Genomic DNA, 14,160 nt, shown 5'->3' on the forward strand with positions numbered 1-14,160 from the left:
CCGATCACGGCGGCCGCGGCGTACCTGGGGGTAAGGACAGACAGACGAGGCAAGAGAAAAGGAGACGGAAGGATGAGGAGAGACAGATACGAGAGAGGGGAGAGAGGGAAATAAAACACAAAAAAAATGATTGGTCAGGTTCCCGGACACACTGCCGCTTGGTCCTCAACCGGCTGAGAGGCTCTCACTCGTGGTGCCATGCGATGGTACTAGACATCTTTGGTGGACGGCCCATCGCTCCTCCACCTCCTGGCGGACGGCAATGACTCCTCCTGTTGAGGGCAACCGGCAGCTCCTCCCCCGTTCCCTGCTCCTCCCCAATCATGGTGGACGGCAGCAGGCTCCGGCCTCCTGGCGAACGGGCAGACTCCTCCGCTCCCTCACGGACGGCAGCCACCCCACCTCGACCCAGGAGCGCGGCAGAATAAACACAAAATAGTGCGACAGCCCCTCGCGGATGACTGTCGCGCACAAACAGAACCAAAACACAAAATAAAATCCAGGCCTGGTCCTCTCTCATCTTTCACTGTCGTAGCTCCTCCTTTTATACCCTTCCGGAGCTCCTCCGTGGGACTCGAGACCAGTGAATGGTGCAGGCTACTTGCCTCACAGACATGAGAAATATATCTATAGAAAGCTTGAAATGCATACTTTAAAACTAAACAATTCAAATCGAAAACAAAAACTCTCTGATTTTATAATCTGTATTACAGATGCGAGTCAACATCATTAACTTCATCTTTGCAGCCACACCGACTCAGAAAAAAAAAACGTGTTTATTAATGAATAATTATAACATTAATTATAATATTATTAATAATTATAACATTCATTCTTACTATTTTTCCAGACACATTCATAGTCATTACTTTTGCCGGTGCTTTGCCACAAGCTATATGTGTGAAGTTGAACACGAAATAGGCTAGCTAGCCTACACATTAAAGGCTCATTGTGATTTAGTTTTTAAGTAATTACTACTAATAGTTGGCTAGAAAAATCATAACTCAGGGAAGCCCTAGTTTTAATCTAGTCCTCCTTTTTTCTATAACTCTTCCAGGTGTGCTACACCTTGCGAGCCCGTCTTGACAGTTTCGGTAGCATGGTCTCATGTTGTTTCCATCAGTGCAGCACATCTTTTCCATCACCTTAATTCAGGAGTCTCCAAACTCGCTCTTGGAGGGCCGGTGTCCTGCAGAGTTTAGCTCCAACTTGCCTGAACACACCTGCCTGGAAGTTTCTAGTATGCCTAGTAAGACTTTAATTAGTTTGTTCAGGTGTTTAGTTAGGGTTCGAGCTAAACTCTGCAGGACAGTGGCCCTCCTGGACCGAGTCTGGACACCCCTGCCTTAATTGATGGATGTCTAAAATAAAAAAAGAAGGAAAAGCCTAAAACAGGCCGGATGCCTGGCCCACGTGTGAGCTATGATGTGAAAATTTGCCCAAAGCCCAGCCCTAGAGGCTTAAATAAGTTGAGCCCCGTCGGGCTCGGGCTGAAATGCAGGGATTTACACCAAGCTACTGTTATAAGCATGAGCCCCATCCGATTGTTCATGGCGTCAGTGTTGCAACAATATACAGAGATATTGTCAATGTTACTCAGAAAACAGCACACAGGTCTAACTCATTTGAAGTACTCCTGCTTAATGTTACACTGTTATACAGAAAAAATCTTTCCTATCTCTTGCTCTGGCTACTGTGTAGACCACCAGGACAGTTTGTTGATATTCTAAAAGATTTTGCACATTTCCTCTCAGACCTATTGGATAATGATGATAAAGCGCTAATAGTCAGAGACTTTAACATTCACACTAATAATACAAATGATGCATTAGGGCTTGCATTTACAGACTTAAACTCTTTTGTGGTCCAGCAAAACATCGCAGTACCCACTCATTGTTTAACCCCTTTAGATGCAAAGATTGCCGGCAGCCTCAGATTATTGTTGTACAACAGTCATGTAATGCCAAGTTCACACTGCACGATTTTTTCCCTGATTTTCACTCGCCAACAAATCGGTGCTTGTTCACGCAATGACAATCACGCAGTGTGAATTATTAAAGACGCGATCTGAGAGAATATAGCCCGTGAAATATTTGGCATACTAATTATCTGGACCAGTCGGCGATTCAAAATCCTGCTGTGTGAAATGAGTTCTGACTGAAAAATACATCGGCGATGACCTACAGCCAATGAGAGAGCAAGATACAGGGAATTTTTAGAAACGAGAGAGAGAGAGGGATGAAAGTTGCATGTGTGAATTATGTAATGTGTATGTGTATGTGAATTATGTATGTGTATGTACGTATATGGAAGGGTTCAGTAAACAAGTCTGGAAAACCATGCAAGTCTAGCACAGTTTATGGCATTGTGTCAGAAGCGGGATATTAACTGCATTAATATGGCATATTGCCCAGTTAAGTGAAGAGCTATACAGTCAAGGACATGCTAAAATGTTCGCCACCAGAAAGTTTCACATTTGAAAGGCCGAGAGTGGAAACAAAGATTCATGCACTACAGAACAGCCACTAAATTATCTTAATGCTCTTCCACTCAGCCTCCACCTCAAACAAATGTTTGTTTGTTTGTTTGTTTTTTCTCAAATTTATGTAGTCTACATGGGTCATACTTCTCAGGGTGGAAAATATAGACATTTGTATAAATGTGAAAAATGAAACAAGCCTGCAAATATTGTTTTTGTTTTTGTTCTTGCCATTGAAAGCAGATGCAACATTTGGTGACAAAAAGGTCATTTATTGTAAAATATATTTAAAGTTCATTTATTGTGACATCATTTTGTTACTTAATTTATGGAAAAAACTTTTACCTCAGTATCTCCAGCTGACAGTTTGGACTCTTCAGTCCATCAGAAAGAAGCTTCACTCCTGAATCCCGACAGGTCATTGCTAGTCAGGTCCAGCTCTCTCAGAAAGGATGTTGAGGTTGGTAAAACTGATGACAAACTCTCACAGGACTGAGCAGTGAGATTACATATGGAACATCTGAACAAGAAAACCCCAAAGTCATTGCATACAGAATAAATCTTAGCAATGCAATTTTAAGTTAATGCATAAATAAATAAATCAGCTAAAGTGTTTGAATTCAGACCTTAGTATCTTCAGCTGACAGTTTGGACTCTTCAGTCCATCAGAAAGAAGCTTCACTCCTGAATCCCGCAGGTCATTGTTACTCAGGTCCAGCTCTCTCAGACAGGAGGTTGAGGATTGTAAAACTGACGACAAGCTCTCACAAGACTGAGCAGTGAGATTACACCCACATAGCCTGTGCAGAGAGAGAGAAATCAAAAACAAATAAACAGTGATATAAATGTGTTAATCAGGTAGGGTTTATAACAGAGCTATTCAACTGGCCACCCATGGGCAAAGTTGGCACAAGGTGGCCACACTGGCCCAGGCCATTGTTTCACAGCTGAAATAGAAAAGGAAGAGAAGGGAAAATTGACAAAAACAAACAACCACAGACCATAGCAACAACAGATGCCAGTGTTGATAAACACTTTTGTGAGGGGGTTGGAAGATATACACAACTCTAGTATAAAGACATTATTATCAGTCATATCACGTCTGAGGTCTCTGCTCAAGCCATGCATCAGCAACAGCTCAACTGGGTGATGATGCTAACCAAGGAGTTAGTTAAGATGCTGCAATCTCTCCGCTTATCCACCACCACTCCACCAAGCAAAGCATCAACTCACACCACAAGCTCGTCTACCATGAGCACGGTATCTGTTAATCCATGCCTCACCTTTCCCGAAAAGTTTGATGGGTCCCCAGGTGAGTGTAAAGGTTTCCTACTACAGTGCTCTTTGTGTTAACCAGCAGCTCACATTATATTCCATGTACAAAAGAAGGATTTCATTTGTCTGCTCGTTTCTAACAGGGAAGGCTTTAGACTGGGCCAATGCCATCTGGGAAACCCAAGGATCCACTTTTCCCTCGTTTGAAATATTTCTTCAACATTTCAGAGAGGTGTATAAGCATCGGGGGAATGGTCGAGATGCTGGTGTCCCTTCGACAGGGTGAGAGCACTGCTGTGGCATGTGCTCTTAATTTTCACACGTTAGTGGCTACCTTGTAACTGTTCTTTCACAAGGGGATAAATTTGGAACTTCTGTCAGAATTGGCTTGTCGTGTTGAAGGAAAGGATTTGAATCAATTTGATGCAGCTTGGTCGTGCACCTCTCACACCTGAGGAGAGAGAGCATCAAATCAAACAGCATCTGTGCTTATACTGTGGCCAACCCGGTCATGTGAAGGTCACTTGCCAAGTTCGCCCCGACCAACATTATCCATTTTAGGTAAGTGCATGCTAATTAATGCCTTACTCATCTTCTTGTATGGAAATACCTGTTCAGTTGACTGTGTCTGAGAAAACCATTTGTACTACTGCTATGCTTGACTCCGGAGCTGCGGGCAATCTCATTGATATTGACTTTGCTGAGCAGAATGATATACTAGTGACTTCTTGTGTATCTCCTTTGTCAGTTGTTGCATTAGATGGAGCACCACTGGGTTCGTGCTATGTTCATCATGTCACTCAGGATTTCACGCTTCAGGTTGGAGTCCTACACACAGAGATCATTTGCCTCTACCTAATTCCCTTGCCCAATTATGCCATCATTCTCGGTCTACCCTGGCTCCAGCAGCATAATCCCCAGATCTCATGGGCTGGCGGGGAAATAACACATTGGAGTCAAAGCTGCCAATCTAAATGTCTTCAACCTGTCACCGCTCTGCACGTTAGCACCACTGAGGTTAAACCCAAGGATTTACAAGTTTTTAATCTTCCCACTGAGTATGCTGACCTAATCTAAGCTTTCAGTAAAGTCAAGACAACACAACTTCCTCTCCATCGACTAAGTGACCATGCCATTGAATTACTGACAGTTAACCCTTTGGGGTCGACAAACGCGGATACGCGTTTTGTGGCATTTTCTCCTGATAACGCAGAAAATAACTTAAATAACACTTTCAGTTTTGATCGTACAGATAAGAGCAATGCATTTTGTGGCATTTTCTCCTGATAACGCCGAAAATAACTTAAATAACACTTTCAGTTTTGATCGTACAGATAAGAGCAATGGGACAGCGACGAAGAGTTTACTTTCTCCTCAGAGGAAGAACGTGACTCAGATGACGAACATTTGCATTTTGAAGAACGTTTGGACACAGCGGAAGATATAATTGCTGACGAGTAAGCCTTTTATTATTACCTTCATGATTTAAAATGTTGCTCAGCTATAGCCTATTTTATATCTAAATTTGGACATTTCCAAACAGGCTATTCTCAGAGTAAAACCAGCTTTTCAGAGTAAAACTGGTTGAAATATGAAATATCTCCTTACAGGCCACTTATAGTTTTGAAACTAGCTTTTGTTCGCAAATATCTGATGTGGTAAATGTTTTGAATGCGTTATACCCGGCCATTGGCGTTAGCTGTAACGGGGCTGACAAGACGTGAGACGTGCGGATCCATATGCAAGCTTTATTAACATGAGAGGAGGTCAGAAACACAGGCAGGGTCGAACGGTGGCAAACAGGTATATGGCGGGCAAGACACAAGAATAGTCCTAGGGCTAGCATAGGTCAACGATTGGCAAACAGGATCACAAGAGCGAGACTAAAGCGATAAATCCAGGAAAACAGGCACAGATCAAAAACCGAGAAAACAGACAAGGCAAGACTAGGCTAGGCTAGGAAGCTAACGAGGGCAAATCATTATATCTGCACTGTTGTTTTACTTCACTGGTTTGCACTCTATCTGCCATGTGCCTTGTGCTGCTTTATATATTTTTTTACATTTTACCTTATTTGTATATTTGTATAATTGTATTTTATATTTAATCTGTATCTATCTGTATTTATATATAATTGTATTTTATATTTAATCTGTATCTATCTGTATTTATGTTCTACTGTTAGTGTTATCTGTATGCACCAAGGGTCTGAGAGTAACGCAATTTCAATTCTCTGTGTGTATTTGCTGTACATGTGGAAGAATTGACTTGACTTGACTTGAAAAGCAAATAAGCAGCCCACTTGGTCATGGAAAACAGAGGCTGATGTTGACATGCCTCCACAGGCTCTGAGATTCCTGCCCGCACAGGAACGTGTGTGATGCACACACTCCCATGAGTCTATTCAAAAGGTTTTTTTCTGAAACTGCTGTGTCAACTCTGTGTCGAAACACCAATGCTCAGGCTGCCAGGGCACGTGCAAAGGGCCATAAATATAAATGGACAGACGTCAGCATCAGTGAGCTGTACTGCTACTTTGGGCTACTCTTCTACATGGCCATGCTGAAGTTGAGGTCCATCAGAGACTACTGGCGGCAGGACAATCTTTTCTCTGTTTCTTTTCCTGCCACAATCATGTCAAGGGACAGATACCGCACCATTTCATGGAATCTGCACATGAGTCACCCAGATGCAGACCAGGACAATGACAGAAAGAGGGGCACAGCTGAACACGACCGTCTTTTCAGGGTCAGACCCCTCATGGACACTATCCGGCATGCATGTAAGGCCATCTATCATCCAAGAAAAAATTTGGCAGTGGATGAAAAAACGGTGGCATGCAAAGCACACACAGGAATGACTCAGTACATGAAAGCCAAGCCAACCAGGTGGGGCTTCAAGTATTAAATATATTCTAAATAAACTACAAACAGACAATATATAAACTTATTTTGTCCTCACATTCTTTCTGGTAACTCTTCCCTCTCAGTCACACACCTGACTGAAAGGTTCATTATGCAGCTTATTATGCAGGCCTTTGTCTTCTCAGGTGTGAATCACAGCATTATGCATGATCATTCACGCCTCCTCGCATATACTTTTTCTACACAAAAAGTGTCTTAGAAAATTTAAATCAATATATTGTTTTCTGTGAAGGAGTGAACAGGATCATTTTCACTTCATTTTGTAGCAAAAACTCTAGTCTACCACGTCCAGTTCTCAAAAGTCTTGTGAACAAATATTCTGTATGTGTTTTATGGCCTTATTTCAGTGACTTAAAAAATTTAGTTTTTCACAAACCACGCATAAACATTGTTTTCTCAAAAACACAAACATGTACTTTCATGCTGCTCACATATTATTGTAGCCCAGTTTGTGCTGAATACAGTGTTATCAGACTTTAGCCATTAATATGTTTTTAAGATACTGAAAAAAAACACAAATGTCAGTATGTCAAAACTTCTCGAGGGCCCCAAAACACCCTCAGACCCCAGAGGGTTAATTACTGCTTCTCACTGTCAATACCAGAATTTGAAGCCATGCAGAATTACATCAAGGAAGAACTGGCCAAGGACTTCATCCGGCCCTCCACCTCTCCAGCATCAGTCGGTTTCTTTTTCGTGGGAAAGAAGGATGGCGACCTTTGACCATGCATCGATTATCATTGACTGAATGAAATCACATTAAAGTTTTGCTATCCCTTACCTCTGGTACCTGAAGCCCTAGAACAGCTCAGAACAGCCAAATTCTTCACTAAGCTAGACCTCCGTAGTGCCTACAATCTCATCTGTATATGAGAAGGAGATGAACTGAAGACCGCTTTCTCTACTAGCACTGGACATTACAAGTACTTGGTCATGCCATTCGGGGCTGGTAAACAATCCTTCTGTGTTACAGGCCGTTATAAATGACATCTTCAGAGACATGCTTAACAAGTGGGCAATAGTTTATATTGATGACATTTTTGTTTATTCAAGTACCTATGAACACCATGTCAAACATGTAAGGTCTGGTCTCCAACGCCTGATCGACAACAAACTCTGCCAAAGCAGAGAAATGTGAGTTTCACTTACCATCTATGGTGTTCCTCTGATATGTAATTAGTCCCAAAAGAGTTGCCATGGATGAGACCAAAGTGAGTGCCATTGTCACCTGGCCATGACCCTGCCACAACGTTTTCCAGGCTTTGTAGACTTCTACCGAAAGTTATTTAGTGGTTTCTACAGTATCACAACACCCTTAACCTCCATGCTCAAAAGGAACTCTCACAATCTCTCTTGGTCTTCAGAAGCTCAGCAGGCATTTCAAGAATTAAAATCCAGATTTACCTCAGCTTCAATTCCGCATCACCCTGATCCAAGTCTAGAGTTCATTGTTGAAATTGGTGCTTCCATTACAGGCATTGGGGCTATTCCATCCCAACGACATAGAACTCCTCCTGAGGTGTTCCCTTGTGCATTCTATTCTTGGAAACTCAACCCCACTGAGCAGACCTACGATGTTGGCAATCGAGAGCTCTTAGCCATGAAGGCTGCATTCGAGGAGTGGAGGCATTGGCTGGAGGGGGCTAAACATCATACGCCACCTGACTGTCCCAATGATAAGACCTTCATGCCCCCTGAGTTCTGTTAACGAGTCATGCTAATGTCCCATGCATGCATCCTGGCATCACAGCAACCCTTCAGATAATCAGTAACAAGTTTTGGTGGCCTGGTATGCAGAATGAGATCACCATGTATGTCAAGAACTGCTCAAATTGCAACATCAATAAACCATTCAAACAACTGCCTGCTGGGTTGCTCCAACCTTTAACCATTCCTTGAAGACCTTGGTCCCACATCGCCATAGATTTTGTTATCGATCTCCCGGTGTCCCAGGGTCATATGACTATCCTCACTGTGGTAGACAAATTTATCAAGGCTTGCAGACTCATACCGTTACCTAAGCTCCCCTCTGCTCTATTCTTTATCTCTGGGTTTTTGCGCTCTATGCGAGCTTTTCTCTATATTTTGATCACGTTTGTGAGATGTTGATACACTTGAAGTTATTCACCTGAATACTTGACTGTATCAGTTTGTGTTGAATAAGACTCCTGCATTTAAGTCCATCTCCCTCTCTCTTTTGATTACATCTGTTACAATAACGATTTAATCTTTGGATAAATTATACAATATATACAAATATCACTTCCCAGTCTGCACATGCACTATAGTGGTGTGAAGCAGTGTGGGCTGGTGGGATCAGTGATAATGAGTGACATACATACCACACACCAGTCTCTTGAGTCTCACATATCTGGCCTGGTTCCAAAATCAAATCACTGAGGATGCTTCTGAAATTAGTGAAGGTTCTTTAGCCTTCATGCTCATTTATTTTGACATATTATATTATTGTCCCATCTATTGTTATGATTATCAATCTGTCAATCATTGCGATTATGAGAGTGAATCCCATTTTTGCAGATGTCACTCCCAAAACCTTCCAGCATGTGGCCGCTTGTCTTCTTAGCAGCATGAAAATGTCAGGTTTACAGGACACCTGGGGACCCTGATTTTAGTACAGATGATTACTTTCTCATCAGGCGTTATTGAAGAGACACTGCTTGTGTCCTCCAAGAAAATGCCACTGATAGATTCATACTACAATATAAAGTGTATCTGCTAGTCATATTAATGAAACAGCTATTCATACACATATTTGAACATAACAAAAATAAATGAATGAACATGAACGTCAAACCTTAGTATCTCCAGCTGACCGTTTAGACTCTTCAGTCCATAACAAAGCAGCTTCACTCCTGAATCCTTCAGGTCATTTATACACAGGTCCAGCTCATTCAGATGAGAGTTTGGTGATTGGAGAGCTGAACACACAGTTTCACAGTGCTGATCAAAAGGGCAACATCCAGCAAGTCTTTAACAGAGCATGACATAGTGCAGTGAGGAGGAGATGGATGGTTAAAGTCATGTTTTCTGTATTCTGTGCCTGGCAATAAAATGTATTTTATTGATCACATATCTAATATCCAATGTGACATAAAGGTCTCTGAACACAAGTCATGATGATTGCAGTGGCTATCTGTAAATACGAACATAAGCACATTAGGTGGAGTCTAAACATGAAAAATCCCCATTGTAAAATTAACACTGCTCTGTATTTATAATGGAGCCACCAGCAGAGTGTTAAAAGTAACACTGAACACTGAATTATAAGTAATGATCAATGTTGATGTTTTGTTGAGAATGTTTCATTTGAAATGATTGACCCTTGATTTTTATTAAATTAATGTTCTTTCACCATTTGCAATAATATTTTTTTTTCTGAACATTTGTACATTTATAAAATAGAAGGTTGGTGAAGAAGCAGATCACGTTGTCTGTTTCCAACATTCAGCCACAAAGTGCTTTAAGTGTCGTGTAGTTTGATGACTTATTTAAAGTAAATCATAGTGAGGTTGAGGCATTTCTTCACTGTAAAAATGTTCTATTAAAGAAAAGCCAGCTGTTATGTATTTACACTGTAACAGGATGAACAGAGATTGTCTGTCAAAGATGCAATGACATATTCTGTACAAGAATTCTTCAGTGGGCATTGAGACACACCTTCACATCAACACTCACAAACAACACTTGCAGATCAAGTCTGAACATCACAAATCAAACTAGCTGTATTTGCTGGAAACACTCAATTTGAGTTTAATGCATATAGGGATAAGGCGTACCCCATGTGTACAATGAAATATAATGCTGTATCTTTAATGTTGTGGGCCTATTTTCTGCCGGAGAAGAACGTTTTTAATTCTGCATTTAATTCTGAATGTGAGATGGTTATGAACATGTTTTCCACACAGCTGTGCTTTCAGCTGCTCATATTCTATCTGTTTCAATGCTCATAAATGAGAAATAAATGATTTATATAAATAAAAACAGGGTAATCTGATAGATTCATACCTGTCAACCCTCCCGTTTTTCCCGGGATTCTCCCGTATTTTACCATTCTATCCCGCTATCATCCCATTTAAATATTTCCCTGTATTTCTCCCGTATTTTTAATCTTTCTATTTAAAAAAATTCCACTTGGCGTATTTTATATGTTTGCTACATTCGCCTCCGGTAAAACTCAAGTACTTTGTATGGCCCAAACCTCATTATATGAATAATCACGTCAACAAATACCAAGGTTGCCCAGTTGCCAGATCTTGTATGAAACGCATCCTTCTCACACAATCGACACATACAAATTTCAACCCATTTGTCCCCTCAACTTGGCAACCTACAACACTGATGAGTACCGCGGGAAGGAAAGGATCACTGGTAGAAATGGACGGGAGGAGAAGACTCAGGTGATGCTCCGGTGAAAAAAACAAATATACAGGCAAAATTGAGATATAGCTTACACTTCAAAAGGCTATGGTTTAATGGATTAAATATGAGCGCTGTAAGTTGCAAAATCAGGTGCTGCGCTGCTTTGTTTACTGCGGTTACCGGGGAAATGGCTATATTCCTGGCAAAAAGCGAAAGAATGAAGAGAGAATGAATTTGCATTTTTCAATAAGCCATTCTGCTTTTTGTTTTAGTCCAAAGCCAAAAACGACCCTTATTTTTATGCAGAAAACACGCAGTTTGATATACACGCAGTTTAAATAATTTATTGATTTGATTGATTATAATTGTTAAAATTAATATAATAAATTAATATAATCATAACAATATAATATAATAATTGATACTTTTAATCCCCCCCGTCCCTGTCCCGTCCCGTCTCCCGTATTTTGGGACCCAAATATTGACAGGTATGTAGATTAGTTTGAGCCTCAAGTGCAGACTTTCTTATATGATGACATGAATGAATACTCACAGAGCTTTCTTGCAGTTGCTCACAGCTGGTATCAGTCTTCTTCTACCCTCATCTATTGTGTTGTATTTCATGAGCTTCAGCTCATCCAGCGGCTCCTCTGACATCTGAAGCATGTAGGCGATTGTTGAGCAGTTAGCAGGAGTGAGTTCATTCTCTGAGTGTTTACCAGATTTCACAAACTCCTGAATCTCTCTGGACAGTGTCTGATCTTTCACTTCCAGCAGACAGAGGAACAGATTAATGGATCTTTCAGTGGAGAGTTTCATGATATAGTCTTTTTTCTTGATCTTGTCTTTAATGTATTGTGTGATTTGTCTGATGCTTTCTGAACTCTCCTCTGTGTGTGTCAGTAGATCCTGTGAGAGTCTTTGATTGAACTCCAGTGAGAAGCCCAGCAGGAACCGCAGGAATAAATCCAGCTGACCATTCTCACTCTTAAGGGCTTTATCTACTGCTGATCTTAGTAGATCATACAAAGAGTTTTCCTCAGAACTGTATGTTTCATTAATGTCCTGCAATGGCTCCATATTCTTTGTCAGATGGCAGTGAAACAGATAGAAAGCAACGAGAAACTCCTGAACGCTCAGATGAATGAAGCTGTAGACTTTCCTCTGATGAATTCTTCTTCCAGGAGCTTCTGGAGCACAGTAGATGAGATCCAGCAGAAGACGGGGATGTGGAACATGATGTGGAGGCTTCTTGCTCTTCTGATGTGTGAGATGATTCTGCTGGCTTGATGCTGTTCACTGATTCTCTTCCTGAAATATTCCTCCTTCTGAGGCTCAGTGAATCCCTGAATTTCTGTCAGACGGTGGATGTATTTGGAGGGGATCTGTTTGGCTGCTGCTGGTCTGGAGGTGATCCAGATGATCCTTTGACATCAACACAGCCACTGATGAAGTCTCAGTCACATCACAAACTTTCTGAGCGTCTGAAAACATTACATTTACATTTAGTCATTTAGCAAACACCTTTATCCAAAGCGACTTACAAATGAGGACAATAAAAGCAGTCAAAACTAACAAAAGAGCAATAATATCTAAGTGCAAATGACAAGTCTCGGTTAGCCTAATGCAGTACACGTAGCAAGGTGTATATATATACAGGGTGCGAACTACGGGGGAGCTAGGGGGAGCTCGGCTCCCCTTAATAAGACATGGGCTCCCCTGAAAACGTGATTTGTGAAATTTTGGGGGGTTTACTCTACTGTGTTTCATGTGTTTTGCAGAGAATCTTTCTGATTGAGCCTGTTCCCCATGAAATTATCTTTGTGGATGAGGCTGGTTTCAACCTGACCAAAAGAAGGAGAAGGGGGAGGAACATAATTGGCCATCGGGCTATTGTAAATGTCCCTGGTCAGCGCGGAGGGAATTCGCAGCCATCAGTCAACGAGGGGTACTCCACCGTCATGCCATTCTAGGACCCTATAACACTATGCTCCTCCTTGCTTTCCTTGACGGTCTAAGAGAGCATATGTTCCAGCTGGACCTCAAGGACCTTCTAAACAATTATCCAAAATTTTATCAAAAAGTAGCCTTCCCATTACGAGGTGATATTTGACTCCTCTAACTTTATTAAAAGTATGTCATCTTTTGTCAAATTCTTTAAAAAATTATATTTTATAAGCTTAATTTTAAAATTAAATTTTAAAACTTAAAATTTTAATTAAAACGACAGAATAAGAACAAGTAGAATAAGGAATATAAGTTACCAATCAAATGAAATCAGTATTAACAAAATGAATTTGTAGAGGTGGCACTGAAGAACACAAAAGTGGCTTGTGTAGGTGTACTTTCAAACATTTAATGAGGCTCAGAAGTGGAATGAGTGCAATTAAATCCATAAATTCATGATGATATTAATGTTTTAAATATACAATAATACAAATATTAAATGATTTAAATAACTGAAAAGATACTTTAAAAATGAAACTAAAACTGTCAGCAGGTGGCGGTAAGTCACTGATTTTTATCACTGAATCATTCATTCAATCGATTCATTCGAACGGCTGATTCATTCAGGAATGAATCAAGTGACTGTCTTTATGAATGGGTAATCATGAATCACTGACTCACTAGATTCATTTAAAAAAAGCTGTTCATTCGAAACACCGCTGTGTTTGAATGGAGATACGCTGCGGCTCCGCTGTGTCTTTGTTTTAAACTATTTTCGACGACGAAATAGAGCAAAATCAGACAATAATTGATTCGTTCGAACAGCTGATTCATTTAGGAATGAATCAAGTGACTGTCTTTCTGAATGGGTAATCATGAATCACTGACTCACTAGATTCGTTTAAAAACGCCCGTTCATTCATAAACGAAACACCACTGTGTTTGAATGGAGATGTGCAGCGGGTCCGCTGTATCTTTGTTTTAAACTACTTTTGACGACGAAATAGAGCAAAATCAGACAATAGTGTTATAGTCAGACAATGTAAGTCACTTAATATTAACTTCTTGTTTATTGAATTGTATTGTATTAAATCAGTATCACATTTACAAACTCCCTTAAAAATCATTAAAAGCTGTCACTCATCTTAGTTCATC

At 40.7% G+C, this 14,160-nt stretch overlaps 1 long non-coding RNA gene and 1 pseudogene across 1 annotated transcript in view; both read right to left on the reverse strand.

The window, feature by feature from the left end:
• LOC107716872 (uncharacterized) overlaps positions 1–3,416 on the reverse strand; it is a 20,173-nt pseudogene extending 16,757 nt beyond the window's left edge.
• A 1,790-nt stretch (positions 3,417–5,206) lies between these two features.
• LOC107716879 (uncharacterized) overlaps positions 5,207–14,160 on the reverse strand; it is an 11,055-nt gene continuing 2,101 nt past the window's right edge. The window contains exons 2-3 of the long non-coding RNA XR_001637264.1: positions 5,317–5,319; positions 5,207–5,217 (exon numbers count right to left, since the gene is read on the reverse strand). This is a non-coding gene — a long non-coding RNA (uncharacterized LOC107716879). The remainder of the gene's footprint in view (positions 5,218–5,316; positions 5,320–14,160) is intronic.

The sequence above is a fragment of the Sinocyclocheilus rhinocerous genome, unplaced genomic scaffold (genome assembly GCF_001515625.1).
Source record: "Sinocyclocheilus rhinocerous isolate Xijiao unplaced genomic scaffold, SAMN03320098_v1.1 scaffold1381, whole genome shotgun sequence".
NCBI lineage: Eukaryota > Metazoa > Chordata > Actinopteri > Cypriniformes > Cyprinidae > Sinocyclocheilus > Sinocyclocheilus rhinocerous.